This window comes from Falco rusticolus, chromosome 9 (genome assembly GCF_015220075.1).
Source record: "Falco rusticolus isolate bFalRus1 chromosome 9, bFalRus1.pri, whole genome shotgun sequence".
In the NCBI taxonomy this organism is placed as follows: domain Eukaryota; kingdom Metazoa; phylum Chordata; class Aves; order Falconiformes; family Falconidae; genus Falco; species Falco rusticolus.
Window position 1 is genome coordinate 32,258,944 of NC_051195.1, and position 17,485 is coordinate 32,276,428.

Sequence of the window (17,485 nt, forward strand, 5' to 3'; positions counted from 1 at the left end):
TATTCCAACAAGAATGTGACTGAACAACTCTGAGGCTTTATAACATGATTCAAAAGAAGGAAGAATAAGATTAAAATGTTTCTATGGCGAATAACAGGCCATTTCCTTAATATGCAACGTATTTATTTTTATGCAAGCTGTGTATCTGTGGTTTCTCTGGACAGGAATCCAAAGCAGCTGTGCTTTTCTGTTTGAAGTCCTCCGCAGGTTATAATGAAGCATGCTCCCAAACTACTGAACAGCATTTAAGGCTCTATTTTTAATCTTGTCATTCTTATCTTGTTCCAAACTGCCCAAGTTTGTACCTCATGCATTTTAAGTCACCACCAGGATTAATAAGGAGGAGGAAAGACATAATTCTGTTGTTCCATAATGCAGCCAAACTCCCATTATTTTCTTCTTAACCACGCACTGGAAGTAACTGCCCTCTCACTTTTTTTTCATCTGTGAAGGGTATAAAAGCAGAAAAGTTCTCACTAGAGCAAAGAAGCAATCAAAGATACTGAAAATGCCCAGAAACCATATCTGTGTGGGTAGAAAGAATGTGTCCTAGATCCTGTTCTGTGTGATTCCAGTGTGTTAGTAAAAGGCTGGAGTCAGGTGAATAATGAGGGGAGTTGGTTCATTGCCGGACTGAAAAACTACTGCCATAAAGAAAAAGTCTCCTTTCTTAAAAGAGACATTTTCTGAAATCAAACGTGCCATTTTAAAAAAGCCTGAATGCTCATTTAGAAAGCACTAGAATGAGATGGTCTGGTTTATCAAACTGCAATGTCTGGGTGTGAAAATACACAAAGTATATGAGCCGGTCCTCAACACAAAATCACAGTAGGGCTAGAGAACAGACCATCTGCCTAAAAATTAAAAATAAAACCATCGCCCAGCTCCAGCAGGGCTAGGTGCAACCATAATACTGATGAGGAAGAGAGCTGGAGGAAGGGACTGTGTGGTCCCCTTCACCTTGCAGGGAATCTGTCCCTGTCCTGTTCAGCTCTCCTGGCCTGCCTCAGGGTGTCCTAGGGCTTCTCAAATATCCTTGTGTCCATTTTCTAACAGCTCCAAACTAGGAATCAGCTGCTCTATGCTTTCCCACTTTTTCTTTCTCATTGCAGGTCTGATCTTGCAGGGAACTAGGAAGACATTTCAGCTCTGTGGAAACTTGCACCACGTCAGGATAAGTCTTCGGGAGAGAACAGCTAAGGACTTCCTGATGCAGAGGCACAGGGCTGATCAGACCACTTCCAAAAGAGGTATGTTCATCACTGATGTGGTGCCCGGTGTCATCTGTCTCCAACATTTACTCTTCTCCACTGACAGAAGAAGATTAGTTCTTGCTGTAGCAGCAAGGACTGTACTGCGAAGGATATAAATTAGCATTTCATTGTGCTTACCTGCCATATCTCACCTCATAAAAACTCAATTTCTTTGCAGTGTTTCCCTTTATTTTAGTGGCACTCTTCCCTTCAACATATACAGGTTTTACCATCACAATATTGCATCTTATTCCCTGAAGCATTTATAGAGCGTGTGTCACAACTTTAATGGATCAGGAACATAATTATTCTTATCATATTAAAACTTTGACTGATGGCACTTGGCCATTTTATTTTTTACTTTTTTAAATTTTTTTTAATCAATAAATTGCAACACAGAAAATATTTTAAAACCTACCACAACCTGACAGGCCAGAATTCTCCTGTCAGCTACATCTCAAAATATCAAACTTTACTGACATTTTGCTTCAATTTCTTGCTGGGTGAGAAATGCCTGGGAGCAAACTGAAATGATCTTCTAGCAGAAAGTGCTAGTTCCCTGCTGGGATTTGTACATTTTTAGGGTCTTAATCTAATATACTGTATAATCTAACAATTTGTTTGTGTGTGAATGTAGAATTTACTTGGACAGTGGGAGAGGAAGATTGTTAATATGTTTTGTACAAATATGGGATCAAACAAACTGACAGGGTGTAATTTCCTTGACTGAGAGAGAATATGTTGCATTGGGGTGGAAATTTTTGTTATTGTTTTTTCCAGAAAATATTTCTTTTTAAATTGCTGGTTTAGGTTGGTTGAATTGGTGACACTGAATGATAATGGCCAAAATCTTTCAGATTGTAAATGGGAAGAAAAAAATAGTAAACCCTGAAAAATAAAAACAATTTAGTCAGATATTTCCAAATGAATAAATACATTTTCAAAAGCTTTGAGATGATATCCTATGTTGAAAATTGTCAGGAACGTAATACAAAGGAGGGGTAAGAAACAGGTTAAAGATACACCCCCGCAAAACAGAGGACAAAAAACTTTCTTTAGAAGTGATTATAGCTGTCATTTGACTGACATTTTTCATGTTCTTTTTTGTCTCATTGCATAACATTAAAATAATTGAGGATCAAACCCAAATATATAGTTGTTCAGGGGTTTTTTTGGCATCTAATAGTTAAATTCAATTACTTGCTGGGTTTCCCTGGGAGATCAATGGATGCTGTAAACCCTACAGAGTGGCTGTGATCATGACATATTCCTTAACAAATGAAGTTAATAACTATGCACTGATATATAGAGATTTTTTCCTAGGGAGGCAGCCCCATGCTGTTTCCTGTTTTCTGTATGTGTTGCCTCCATGACTGAGTATAGCATTAGTCTTTAAATTTGCAGGGATGAATTGAAGTATATATGATAAATACCGCAGATGATGTATGACCATGAGCAATACTTTACTACCCAAAGGATATCTACCAGCTAGTGAAGGGCCTGATAAGTTGAAGTAGAAAGTCAAACCCAGAGGAAACTTTCAAAATAAGAGCATTACATGCATTCATCCACGTACTCAGAAGACATGTAGTTTTCCCCCATGCCTGCTGATATAGTTCAGGGATGCAGTTCATCCTGGCTAACTAGGTGAACTCATCTCAAAGGAATTGGATACAGTTTCTGAGTAGAAACTCCCTACACACCAGCTTTCACCTCTGGAAAAGTCATTGGCAGCTTCCAGAAGGAAGATGTAGCTGGAATGTGGCAGTACTAAGGAGGAATGGGAACAGGGAAGGATATGTATGTTCTGATTGCAAATACAAACGTGAAACTGCAAAAGAAGAAACGCCAGAACCAGCCTGTCACTGGCATCAAATGCAAATGGAGCTGATGGTTTTCTCAGCCCTGCTGTTTATCAGGTATAAAGAAACCTTTGACCTTCCCTGTTTCCCAGAGGGCAGTGACTAGGGATGTGGTGGATCACATTATAGAAAGCAAGCCTCTTTAATTCTGCTGGGATGGCTCAGTGTGTCAGGGTATATTAATGCTAATGAGCTTGAAAGGAAGGCAAAGGAGTGAAGAGAAAAAGAGATCCCCTTACCCCACCTCTTCTCATCTCAACATGATTCTCTTTTATGGCTTTTTTGTCTCAGAGTCCCTGTTTGCCTGCCTGCAGATAAACCTGGGTCTCTAATAAACAGTATTCCAGGAGGGAGTCAACGGCTTAATATTTTTTTTTATTTCCCATGGTCCTGCTTGCGTCGCCAGTCCGCAGCTAATGAACAGAAAAGGCTATTTCAGTTTTCATATCTCAGAAACTTCTGAAATGTAAGCATCTGAGCATTTCTTTGTTGAGTTTTGTGGGTCTTTTAATAATCAGAAAAAACAATCCTTTTCACTTTCCCTTTTGACTTAGTTAAAACATTCGGACTGGGATTAATTTCTTCTCTTATCTGATTGAGAAACACCTGTTCTAGTTATCATCTAAATGATGTTCAAGGAGCATGCAAACTCCATGTATAAGGGCCAGTCACAATAAGGCAAAGTATTCTATAGAAAATTATGAAAAAAGAATATCCTGAAACGGAGATAGGAATGTGCAGTGTAGTCATTCACAACAGCTAGCAAAAGATTCTAGCCAGCCTGTTCAACTAAAAAGCCTATCACCTACTGCATAAGTTATTTGGGTCTAATTTTTCTTGAATAAGATGGTCAAAATATTTTCGTTGCATCTATTACCTATGGTTTTCCGTTTTCACATTTCAGAATTTCATTTGTAAATACTTTTTTTTTTTTTCTCCACTGCTTGAACAGTTCTGAAGTCAGGTAGCAGTACTGGGAACAACAGTATAATACATCTAATGAACTCATCGTTATTTCTAGCTGTTAAGCAGGATTCGGAAGCATCTCCTGCTCACCTAATACACTTGTTGAAGAACCACTTATCTAATGAAAGCAAGAAGTAAGTGTCTTAAAGTTTTGTTGGAGCTCTTCCCAGAAAATGGCCTCATCTTGAGGCTTCTAAGTGAGCTTTGTTTCCCCTGAACAGGCCTTTGAGGGCAGGACTAGTTTTCCACTTGAGAAAAGACTACATGCCTGTGATGGTTACACTTCAGCTGGCAGGCAGTAGAGGAGTGTGTCAGAGCTAAAAGCATATACTGCTGCTTGAGTTCAAGAGAAGCTTCTGCAGCTGGCCTCAGACTTTGGAAGCATGTTCTTCTGCTCCCTTTCCTTTCCATGAGTGTGGCACATGGAAGGCATAGCAGTCCTCCAGAACGTACTCCCCCTTGTACAGCTATCCACACACCCACAACTACCCACTCAATCCTCATAAAGGAAGAAAGGACCAGATTAATAGAACTGCTGGAGGTGTGTAAAGAAACTCATGTGCCTAAATTATTGATAGAGGATTGCAGACCTTTATGTAAAATAGACACACATACATTTTTAAGCTTTATGCCAGCTGTTAAATATTCATGATTTTTTTATTTTAAAAGCTTTTTATCAATTTAGCCCTGGTTATAGAACCCTGAAGGGAGGAAAAAAAGAGTACAAAGTTGTTAGGATTTTCTGGGTGATCAGTGATGCTGTACGCAAGAGACAATAATCCTAGTCTCAAATCTCAGTCCTCAGAGTAAAGGAAGAGGCCTAAACTCTTCCTTTCCAGCCATGGCATGGCACACTGCCAGAAAGCCACACAAAAAGAGCACAGAGTCCTTTATAGAGTATCTTCAATGGCCTGCATGCACAGATTAAAAATAAGGCAAGCTACAAAGCAGACTTTTCCAGAAGGGATGGAGGGCTTACTTCTTGCTGTCCATTTTAGCACTGTGGCACTAACCTATGGATGTGGGCTAGCTCCATTCAGAGGAGGACTGATCAGATTCTTTAGCAGTCTAGCAATTGTCGGGAACCTGTAGCTCCAAACAGCTTCAAGCTGACATTAATCTTCTTGAATGGTCTGCTAAGGTTTGCAGCAAAGGCTCCAGAGTATTCTAGCCAAAAGGTTGTGGTTTGTTTGTTGTTGGTTTTTTATTTTTTCTAATGCAATTAACACCACTATCCATTTGTCCCTGGAATGTTTTCCTGTATTGTACTGTCCTGCCATCCTGGTGTTTTTACTGCAGTGTCTAGTTAATTAGCACTTGGTCTGTCTTTCTGATACTTTGATTCCAGTCTCATTACATTATGCAAATCTGCATCTTGCTGAATCTGCTGTGTTTTAGGCCACACGCTGAAATAATCAAACCCCCTCTGCATCCTATTGTTGTTGTCCTCTCTCTTTCGGGGTTTTATTAATTTCTGTGCATATGTGCGTGTATGCGCATGCATGATTCCTAATTTACAAGCAATTGAAATCTTAATTTCAGTTCTCATCTAAACAGTAACATTGCCATTCTAAGTAGATGGCATGAAAAGACCAAGTTTCATCTCCTAAGCATTTCTGACTGAACCTCCTATTTTGCAATATATATTTATCAGTCTCGTACTGAGTATTGTGTCCCCTCATTTGTTGGTGCCATTTTTTTTCTCCCAGAAAGAAATGTCTGAACTAGACTGTGGGCCTAATCTTGCAAACTGAAGTAAAAAAAAACCCAGCATTATTTCAGCATCTAAGAATGAAATATAAAACTGAATTATAAATCTGAAGCTTGGAGCTTGAAATTTAAGCTTAAATAAGCAACTCTGGGAAAGCAGGCATATGGTGTCACTCCATCACCTGCATACAGTAAGAATAAGAACTAATAATAAATAATAAAATTATTTACACTGAGATCTCCAGTGTGATGGGAATGTTCAAAATACCTGAGAAAATTAATTCCTCATTCAAAGACTTTTTCGGTCAGGAATGCTTACAGACAGACCGTTCCATACATACTCCCTAGAAAGACCGAGATCTTGAGAGGACTTCACAACTGGAATTGTGTTTGGGTTTTTTTGGTGGTTTGTTTGGTCTTTTGGTTTTTTGGTTTTTTTCTGGTGGTTTGTTTTGTTGTTGGGTTTTTTTTCCACAAAAATGTCGAAACCATGTTCTTGGAAGTCTAGTGGACTGTAGGATATCCAATATTCAGCTGATTTCTCTGTTTGTTGGTCAAATGCCATAAGAAGGTTGTTTAAGATCAGCAGGATAACTGGGATTGCAGGTAAACTTGCATTCCATAATTCCACGTTATATTTTGCTTTATTAGTAATGACAAATGCACCTAGAAACCTTCATCAGTGAAAAGAGAACACTTTAAAATATGGCTAATGCAGAAAATCATCTGTCCATCAGAAATAACTGCTGTGAGTTAGACCTGTTTTCTTGGCCACTAAAAGCAGATCTTTTAATTAGCTGTTAACTAGTGTATTCTCTCCTTTTACCCTCCTACCCTTTGGGAGGCCCTTAGAGAGGAACAGATGCTGGGTGAGAAGGTCCTATCTCTTTTCCAGGCCAAAAAGTGTGGTGTTGGAAGGTGGGAAAATAGGCAATGCGGTTCACTTGCATATAGTCAAGAAAGATATTTGCCCTCAGCGATGCCATTTTGTTCTTCATACTGAAAAAAGATCACAGGGGCTTTTCTCTTCTTTACTGTGCCTGTTATCCAACAAACACTAATTCTTAGATTCTCTGGACCCTGGCAATATCAAAGTAGTATTTGTTTCCTTTTCTTTCTCCCTTTGAGCTGTTACAAGAGAAGCAACATTTTGAAGGCAAAGATGAAACAAATTTCATTTCCTTATTTGTCTTATTAGAACGTCTCTGAACAGAATGGATCAAACTCTTAATTAAAAGTCAGCTTATGCTCAGAGATTAAAGAGAAATTGTTACTGTGAGAGGAGACTTTTCATGCATCTCCCCTTTCCAGAAAAACTGCAGGGCATACCTAAATGAGAAAAATGGAGTGAAATGACACAGAACATGCTCCATGTTAGAGATTTGTAGTGATCTATGATGATGAAAGCAACAAGGTCAGTGGCAGCCAGACAAAAATGATGATTTGCTAATTCTCTGGACTGGTTTGACGGTATTTCCAACTCCACAGCAGACATTTCAGAATTTGAATGCAAAACTTACCAATGCTACCTCACCATGGGAGGTCAGAAATTTGACTCCAAACAAAAGCTCATAAGGTCACCCTGAGCTGAGCTGAAATTTGACAGAAAGCACCTATTAGAATTTCTTTGAGAAACTCAGTATCAGCTTCTCTCTCATGTAGCTGTCTAGGAAAGCCTAAAGGTTTAAGAATAACTAAGAAAGATTAGAATCTTATTTATTTTCTTCACCATAGTTCTGTCATAGCTGAAGTACAATGAAAGTTTCAGAAGCAACACAGAGACATTTCTTAATAGCATGCAGGCAGCTGCCTGGTTAAAAGTTTTTGAAGAGGACAGTGCTTGCTTTTCTTTAGTGTTCAGTCTTTCATACAGAGAAAAGCATTTGCAAAACTTGTACATTCTTCTGATTGATGTAAGGAGGAATCTATGTTCAGACATCTCAGCACCTCAGTCAGCAGAAAGGAGGAATGTATCACTCTACTGGTCAACCTTTAATCACTGGGTTTTGGAGCATACTTCAGACCTTTGCTAATTACCTGCAAAAACACCCAGATCAGTATGGTTTTTTTGAACTATTGTTTCTCTTGTTTCAAAGAGAAGAACAAGCATTCAGAACACCTGGATTATATTCCTAGTGTTTTCCTCACTTTCTTTGTTTGGTTTTTTTTCTGGTGTGCAACCTTTCACACAGGATTTGATCTCTCCTTGCAATAATCCTGTAAAGCTTTAGTGACTTTTCTGATGCATTAGGAACATGAGTTAGAACTTGTAAGTTATTTGAGATCTCGGGTATCATTTGCAACTGTCCTGAGGAGCCCCTGAGAGTCATTGGGCTGAACTAAATACTCATGACTCCATTAGGAGCATCTCTCAAGGGTGAGAATCGGAATCCACTTTCAAGCATTGTCACCCTGTTGTTTAGAGTGATCTTCTGCAGCTATGAGCTCAAAAGAGATGCAGCCACTGACATTACAACAGACAATGTGTTTTCTGCCATGGTTTGGGCAAGACTCTTGTTGAGATTAATATTTTCTCACCACAGGAGATGATACAGCTGAGGGAGAAAGGGAGGAGACAGATGAACTCTTGGCCAACTCGCTTGTTGAGTGAAACTGGGACCCTGACAGAAGCAGTTAATTAGGAAATCATTTATGAAGTGATTATCAGTGCTGCCTGCCTAAAAACACAATGCAGCACTTGTACTGAAGCAAGCAGAGTGTAACTTTATAGTGTACTTGTGTTGTCAATTACTTGCCTAATAGGCTTATAATTGAAACCACTGTTATCATGTAGTTTCCATAATAAGCAATAAACACCGTAAAATAATGCATAAAGCCACTCCAAGTCTATAAAGAGCATATATAAATCATGTCATCAACAACAGCTTACTTTGTGAATCCCAAAAGTTGATTAAAGATAATGACGCTTCCCCAAGGAACTCTTCACAGAAACCTTTCTGAAGTTCAGGAACTTTTGCATGAGAGTCTGGATCTTAATGGCTTTAAGTCAGAAGTTTTAAAGCCTAATCCAAAGCATATGATCTCAATGGACAGTTTGCCTTGACTTTGTGAAAGTTTCAACCAGGCCTTTAATAGACAAAGCATGCCCAGGTCTTGTGCAGTACTTCACACACTGAACTTCACTGGCAAAAAAAAGAGAAAAAAAGTCTGAAACAAGCTTCACTGGCTGCCTTACCAGTAGCAAAGCAATGTTTGTCTTTCTGGTTTCATCTGCTCGATAACTTTTCCTCTCAAAGTGCTTGGAACAGGAAGAAAAGAAGGCTCAGGGGGCTGGTATTTCTCTTGCTCCATCTATTTCTAGCGAAGCAGTGGAGGTCAGGATGACCTGAGAACTTCAAAGAATCACTTTATCTTTGCATCCTTCCCACAGCATAACTGAGTTGAGAAAGCAATCCCAGGCCAGGTAAAACTAGAAAGGGGTTAGGATGTAGAGATATTTAGACATTTTACTGGCTAGGGGACTACAGTTTTAACATAATCCTCACAAATTTGGCCAACGACCATAATTAACACAAAGTTCCTCGAGGGGAACAGTGCTGCGCATGCTTCAGGCTTCTTGGGATTAAAGCTTGAAATTAACTGCAGGTTTTCCTCCTAGCAGACACTTTTCCTGCCTGTGAAGATAAGAATTATCTCTGCTTGTGAACCAGTTGATGAATCAAGCACTTACTCAACTTACTGCTAATGTCACAAAGAGCAGATGTATATAATACATTCTGGGAGCAGACAAAAAGGAAACATATTTATCCCCCAGACAGAATTATTGACAAGAAATCCTGACCTTTCTTGGTTTATAGAAGTAATTTAACTAGCCACTTCTTGCATCATGTAGCAGCTGCGTTAGCTGCAAGAGAAACTTGAGCCATTTTTCTCCTGAAAAGCCCAATCAGTTAGTGACTAACTACTTGAAAGCAATCCTGATGAAACTACATGACCTCTTCCACTTTCTTCCCTCTATTCTAATACCTTCATTGAAGTGAGGAGATTTGACTTCATAGAATATTCAGTCTTGCTCAAAAATATAGGACTTCCACACACACACACCCCACACCCAATCTTTATGATTAAACAGAATACCTTATTCTGCTTTGGTCTAATTTGTATAATAAATTAGCTATTTCACTGTTGATTTCTAAATGATAGTTGAGCCAGTTAGCAAGTTCTACTTCTTACTGCACAGTGAATTCTTAGCTTCAAATAACTCCTGGATGTACATTAGACTTTGATTTTTTTTTCCTGTTTCTGCTAAAATGTCCTACCTACATCTCCTTTCTATAAAATGACAACAGTTTTATTTCCCTTCAGTTGCACTTAAGTCAGTATCTGTTTCTGTCACCACGCACCTGGTTCAAGGACATTCAGCTGAGTGTGGGCTATTTTCAGGTCAGTTAGATCTGAGTAAATCCTCGATGCCAGTTTCTTCCATGGTCTTGCAGATCACAGGACTATGCTCAGACCCCTCAGATGGGCTCTGCCTGGAGAAGTAACCAGGTGGTAGCATTTGGCCTCTGGAGCCTGCCTTCCACGGCACCACGCTTCTGTAGCTTCACCGGGTGTCTGCTGGCTTCTCAAGTGTGTGTCTTCAGAGACACAATGCACAACAGAGTCAATTAAGACAGAGGAGAAAGTCTTAACAGAACTAGGAAAATGCAGGATTGAAAACACTGAAGAGTGGAAGCTTCCTTAAAAAGCCAGGCGCTGGTAAGTGCCTGATCATGTCCTTTTTTACACCTCCTTAGGACGGTGCATTTTTCTGTCTGCATGGAAGTGGTCCTCATCCAAAGTGTGCTCCCTAAACCAGAAGTACTCTGCTCTTAAAAAACAAGCTCTTCCCATACCAAATGATCAACTTGGAAATTTCAGTTTCTATACCTAGTCTCAACTCACAGCCTTCTACAGTCGCCTGCAAAAAAAGTTGTTTTTCCTCAGATGTGTCACAGAAACTAGGAGGGAAGCTCTCTGGGCTGGGGCAGTGGCTTGCTGTTTTTGTGGTGAATGTAATGTGTCTTTTTGGGGGGGGGCAGATGGCTTGCAGAAGTACAGTTGACGGCTTGGGCAGGGGCAGCGCGGATGTTCTTAGAGCATCACGAAAAGCAAATGTTCTATCTAATCTCATACAAACATATTGCATGCTGTCACAGGATGTTTGCTTATTCTTGATATTTCAAGGCTTTCCACAGTACATATTTGCACAACTAAAGAATATGTGGACCCTAGTCTTGTCTGGATCTTGCGCAGTTGGTTTAATTCCATTATTAATCTTGTTTGTTGTAGCCCATTGAGTATCTTGTGCCAAGTTCTGATGTGAAAGTGGGAAGTGGAAATAAGACAGCCTTTTTAGCTAATCCATTTGTGACATTTGCTTCTTCCAGCTGTGACAGGCAAAGGAGTGGACTAAACTTTCCCCAGAGGTCCAGCCCTTCCAGCTGGGCAGAGGTTACAAACCCCTGGCAGATGGTCTGGAGCTTTGTTGTTCTAAGGGTAAATATTTTACACCCAGGCCAGGACGAATTTGTTCATTTGGCTTGGTTGTCAGAAAATTTAGTTTCAGAAGGGTTTATCCTGAGGGAATAGATGAAGGAAAAGGTAGGATGTAGATGCAGCCCAGTGGTGCTTTGACCTTCCTTAGAAGACAGCTTCACAGCCAGGTCCCCGTGGCAGTATGTGCTTTGCTCCCAGCTATGCTGCTCTCTGTCCTGTGCTGCCCAGAGCACAGCCCTCTTATTTAGCTCATTTAAACTTTCCCCAGTAAATCAACTGCTACAGCCCTTCTCTCTGAATGCCCATTTGTCGATCTCTCTCTGGTGCCTTGGACTGAATATAATATTCCAGGTGCAGTCACAGCCAAGCTGTACAGAGGAAAATTATTGGCTTTTATTTTTGCTCCATAATGTAATGTCTCTCTGACCGTAGCCTAAGATTGCATTGCCCTTCCTTTTGCTGCTGTATCACATTGCAAATACATCTATGATTTCTCGATTGCTAGCCCTCAATCTCTTTCAACGGTACTGCTTCATTCCATTGAATATAACATTAATTTGTTAGTGTTTATAGACCAGTGAGTGCTATTGTGTGAGAGGTTGGACTAGACCGTGTAGAGACAATATAATACCGATGGCAGCCAGACAAAGAGAAAATTGACGATTCAGAAATAGAAGGGAAAGGAGGAACAGGAGACAGAGTTCGGTGAATAATAGATCTTTCATTTCTGTGGTGGACCAAGAAAGACTTTAAAAATTGCTCACAGCTTAATGGCAACAAACTTTTAAAAACACAAGCATAAATCCTAAACAAACAAACAAAAAAACCCCAAACGAACTGATTTTGAATTTCACTGAGGTATTTTGTTTAATTTGAAATTAAAAGTCTTGAGATTTTTCTTTTTTTTGGTTTGTGTACTTTTACTGTCATGTAAAGTTTTTCTTTTTCACTGTTTTCACTGTTTTTCAAGGGAAAACATTTTTTAGCTTTAAAACTCCTTTGTTTTCATTCTTCCACAAAAATGGCAGTTCAAAGAGAAAAATCTGTAATTATTTTTTAATATATATTTTCAAAATATCCTCTGCTTTTCAGTTAACTCTATTAACCAAATCTGATATTAGTACCCAAGTTCCAGTCTAGTTTTTAGCTGCTTCAAGGCCAATTTTGGGAAAACTGACTGCTAATTCAATATCCACTTCAATGCACAACACATGATCAGAGAAAGGAAAGAGCTGAGCAGCTGAGGGTGCAACAAGCAAGAAATAGAGAATCAAAGGGTAGGAATACTGCATACAGAGGAAATGAGAGATGGGGGGGAAATCATAAGTAGAGGAAGGATTTGAAGATTCACAGCGAGAGAAATAGGGATAATATACTAGAGAATGGGAATAACGCAAAAACCACAGACTATAATTTCCCCCCATCTTAGGCCAGAACCGAGGTTTCTAAGTCAGGTGCCCTTCCACTGCAGGAAACAAGGCAAAAAGCCTTGACAGGAGGAGATGTGCCCAAGATCAAATTATCTCTTAGATCGATGCATTTTCTTCACTGAAGGCATAAGGTGCCAAAGGTGCCCATACTCCCTAATCGGACTTTCTGATTAGGTGCTTACAATTAGGTAGGATGAAGCCAAGTAAGGCCTTTTTAAAAGTGCATTTATAGAGTTTCATGGCCTTTTCCTTGCATGCATCTGTTATCTAAGCTTGGGGAAAAGCCTGATGAGCCAGGATGGCTTATTTACAGTATTATATAGAGAGTTGCATCATAGGTCATGGAATAAAAGGATAAATTACATATACCCCCTCATGGTTCCTTGATGAATTATGTAACTTGCTGGCAAGAGCACTCAGGCTACTGGCATGGATACCTGGGCCCTGCACCAATGATGCCAAAAGACAGTGGCTCAGATAATCACACAAAGGAAGACTGCAAAATAGGTCTGAGTGCCCTAAAGGATCAATTGACTTCAGTCCTGCTGCATTTGTGATCCTCTCAGGAAAAATATTAAACCTTCTTTAGGGTTTTGCAGCGGGACAGATGAACCAACATACTGGCATCTGTGCATTTTGGTTCTGGATCTTTGTGCCTAGAGGAAGAGAACAGACAGTTATACCAGCTCTTTGTTTAGCTGTAGGCTGCAATGCTGACTTGATTTGGCCTAACTGACCTGGTAATCCTTACACTTGGGCTTCCCTGGTACAAAAGCTGGGTTGCAAACAAATATATTCCAAGGTCCAGGGTATTTTCCATATGCTCTCTTCACTAGCTTTATGCCCATGATAGTGTAACTGCCATCTCCAAGTCCAATGCTTTCAAAAGGCTTATTCTGTTGCTCACATCTGAAAAAGTCATGTGCCACCTACCACTGACCTCTCTGAAATGCAGGTATGCAGTGCATTAATGCCACCAAACCAGCAACAGAAGTAAATGATAGCTGTTGCAGACTGCTTTGCGTGACCATTTTCTGTTCATGTCGATACTCAGTTGCAGTAATTGCCAGATCCTTTTTATTTCCAAAAGAAAGCTGACTTCCAGAATAACCATTCTGCATGCAAGTAAAATCAGAGCCAGCAGGCTGCTGTAGAGATTCAACATTCCATGCTTTGAAATAGAACAAACATTTGCATGGTATGAAGTGTTAGGGTCTTTCTTTTTTGACGGCCACAAGATTAAATTCTTAAATTGTTTTCACAAGAGCTAATGAATGATAACCCCAGAGTCAGTGCATTCCTGGGCACCAACCAATGTCAGTGGCCCGCCAGTTATCTTATCAGGACCTACCAACCAAAAGCTGCAGCCTGATGCTCTCAATTCCAGCATGAAAAGCTGCAGCTGCAAATTTCTGGAGGATCAGCTTATACTCATGCCCAGGGAATGCTTGCCTGGACATGCTCTTACATGCAGGAATCTCTCATCTTTGCCATTGAATCACACCATTCTCCATTCTCTCTGCTGTGACACAATGTCCATGAAGAACATTTCCCTTTAACTGATGTTGGGCCTGAAACAAGTCTCCCTTGTGTCTGTTCTGTGAATTCGTTGGTCCATTGCCAAGAAGAGTATTTTTGCCAACAGATATCAAATCAGCTGATACTGAAGCTTTTGAATAAAATGAACTTAGAATCATCTAGCCATAATAACTAAATAGTTATTTTAGTGGTTATTATGTCTTTACTGTGAGACATCTCATCACAGAGGCAGATTGCATGAATCAAAGTAATTGTACGTTGTGGAGACTGGTAATGATGATTTTAGCTGCCTTCACTAGACAAACCTCTTCTGAGCTGTTGTGTGAAATATGGAGTGAGAGAGAACAACTCTGTTGTGGCTGAGGCACTGAGCAAAAAATTTCTGTCTAGCGTTTTTGTTCTTCCCAGCACTTCTTTCCTCAGTGATTATATCTGCTGCTTCGTTTTTTCAAAAAATAGGATACAGAACATCAAAGTATTTCTTTTTAGAATGTTGAAAAGTTAGAATAAGGACAAGTCTAGGAGTCTAGGCTCTTAGATCCAAAAAAAGCAGTTAAACTTCACTTCTCATCTTTAAATCAATCCATAGCCAGTGGAGTTGAAATTTCCTTGCTTCTCAGATTGCAGATTACCTGTCAGGACATTGCTTTTGCCATGGGCTGGGGCTTTCAGCTCATTCAGGCTCTTGGCTCTGTGGTGCAGGACATGGAAGCCCAGCAGGGCCCATTTGCAAGGCAATCTGAAGTTTGGCTGCCTCACTGGAGCACAAACAATAAGTAAGCATCCTCACACTTCACAAAGCAGTTTGGCAAGAAATTGAGCAGGGATCTACAGAAAGCTTATGAAAATGGATGCCACTAAGTAAATAATTTTGATTGAACAAATATTACATACCTACTTGATCATCCTTACAATACCTTACCTATGATTTTCTGAAGTCTTTTTTTAAAGCGGTGTACCTGCAGAACAGACATCCAGCTCTCCAAACTATTTCAAAAGGATCTATAACTGCAGAATTACACACAGGATCAGATCCCCATCCTGTGGTGATAATATATTAAGCTATTGCAAGTCTGATTGTCTTACCCTTATCTATACATTTTTCAGACTGTTGCATCGATATATTAATATCCATCCATGTTTATAACTTTAGGAGGATTGCCAAACATTTAGAAATATAAAGAAATTCCTCTTTTAATTCATATAAATTGTGGTGTAGCTCTTTGATGTCACAGGGAGTCTTAATGCAAAGTGATCCCATAAAATTCAACCACGAACCTAGTCTAGAATCAACAACTAAAATAAGTCTAGGAAAAAGTACTATGAGTGCTCCTGAGTGATTCTTTCCTTCAATATATTCTAATATTTTTGGAAGATGTTAAAACCCTTGCTGAACTCTGGATCAAATACAGCAAGCTGTACCTTTCTTTCTGAGTTTTTCAGTTTCTTTGTTAAATAATGGATCTGAGCAAACCAGGCATATCTCATGTGAAATTAGATATAGCCCCTTATGGGTCATGTTCAGGCAAACCTTATTGGCAGTATAAAGTTAATATTGAAATTAATTTAGATGAGAGTATTTTAATCTATATATTTATGATTGAGCTAATTTCCTTTGCAGCTAGAGGAAAGAAAGTTCTCCAGTGATGCTTTTCTTCCATTCTGAGACTTTATATTCAAATGTCAATATGCAATGTTGCAAGATGGATATTTATAATTGCTCTGATTTCATTAGCTAAAAAGCCAGAATTAGACGGTAAAAATTAGATTTTAATGAACAATTTCAGCATGAGGAAGTTATGAATTGGTGTCTTGAGGATATCATCATGACTTAGAAATGAAGCAAATTAGACAAGTCCAATAGGAAAAAAAATGGCAAGGTTGAGAGGAGATTAAAATAACTTCAAACAGATCAGACGGGTAGAAGGAGTAGAGGAGAATATGGAACTAGCTTTAAAATCTTAATTCTTGTTTTAATACTGCAAAATAATTCTGAAAATTGTCAGTAGAAACTGGGGAAAAGACTTCAACTAGCAAACGCTGGGATGAGGGGAATAAAGATATCCAGCAGAGCAACACATGCTGCTGCTCCACCTATCACTGGTTTGGAATCAGGGAGGCCACCAGCACTGGAAGAAGCATCTGTGCAGACTGCATACATAATCCCCTCTCGTGCTTCAAAACAGGCCCGTAGTGGATTTACGCTTTTGGCCTGTGGATGAATGTGTTGGCCCTCATCTGCAAGTGAGCCTGGGCTTAGCCAGTGAGAAAAATAATATCTGACATTAACCAAGGTTTTGATGATTAGGGATGAGCGGCAGCTGTTTACACACACTAAATAAAAAGTAAATGTCTTTACCATATACTTTCCAGGTGTAACGTGGATTACAACCACACTGTCATAGACATCGGAGTTGGACAGCTGTTGCTGGTAGTTGTATGAACTGAATGGCTGAGGTTGAGAAAGAAAGAGAAAGGAATCTGGAATCAAGAAGAGATCTGACTCCATAAAAGGCCAAACACTTGGAAACAAATCTGAGGTGTCCTGAATCTTAATGCAGTATCATCCTCGTTAAACTGTGTCATGGCCTAAAGCAAATGCTCAGTGAAACTGCATTTTTACTGCAGCCATTTTAAAATGATGGCTCTTGTGGCATACGCACGTCTCATTTGTTATATACAGTCATGCAAGCCATGCAGATGACTGTTAATGTTACCCTCTCTTCCCCTCAACTATTAAATAAACTCAGAAATTACAATGACATTAAAAACACTTCGAGCAATTTTATGTGATCATTAAGTCAGAATATTCCACTCCGGAGGCTTCTGCTATTCAGCAGCCTTGAAATTACTTAGATCAATTAAATGCATTATATTTTATATTGAATATAGGAATGTGGTTTTTCGCCACTGTGGGGAAATATAAATAATGAAACAAGGAGAATCTCCAGCAATCTCTTTGTAGTCCTGTGCTGCTTTTCTCACACCTGAATGTTTTCACGTGGTTGGACTTGCTTTTTCCTTCCTTGGTGAAATACAGTGATGTATCTTTATAATCCAAACATTTTAGCAGTAAGAAAGCCTAAAAGTCTCCCTTACTCTGCCATCTCTTTTTTTCTTAGCTGATAGAGAGGAGAAATGAGCATGCATAAGGCAGGCTTTTTTAATGATATCAAGGTATTTAACCAAATCATCAAAACTAGGAGCCTACCTACTGTGTATC

The 17,485-nt window shown here is 39.4% G+C and overlaps 1 long non-coding RNA gene across 18 annotated transcripts in view; it reads left to right on the forward strand.

Annotated features, from left to right (window-relative positions):
* LOC119153594 overlaps positions 1 to 17,485 on the forward strand; it is a 115,512-nt gene that overhangs the window by 86,176 nt on the left and 11,851 nt on the right. For 17 of the 18 annotated variants that reach the window (XR_005106174.1, XR_005106173.1, XR_005106176.1 and 14 more), the window contains one exon: positions 1,113 to 1,250. This is a non-coding gene — a long non-coding RNA (uncharacterized LOC119153594). Of the gene's footprint in view, positions 1 to 1,112; positions 1,251 to 4,136; positions 4,216 to 17,485 lie in introns of all 18 variants that reach the window. The other variant, XR_005106186.1, reaches the window with a different exon arrangement.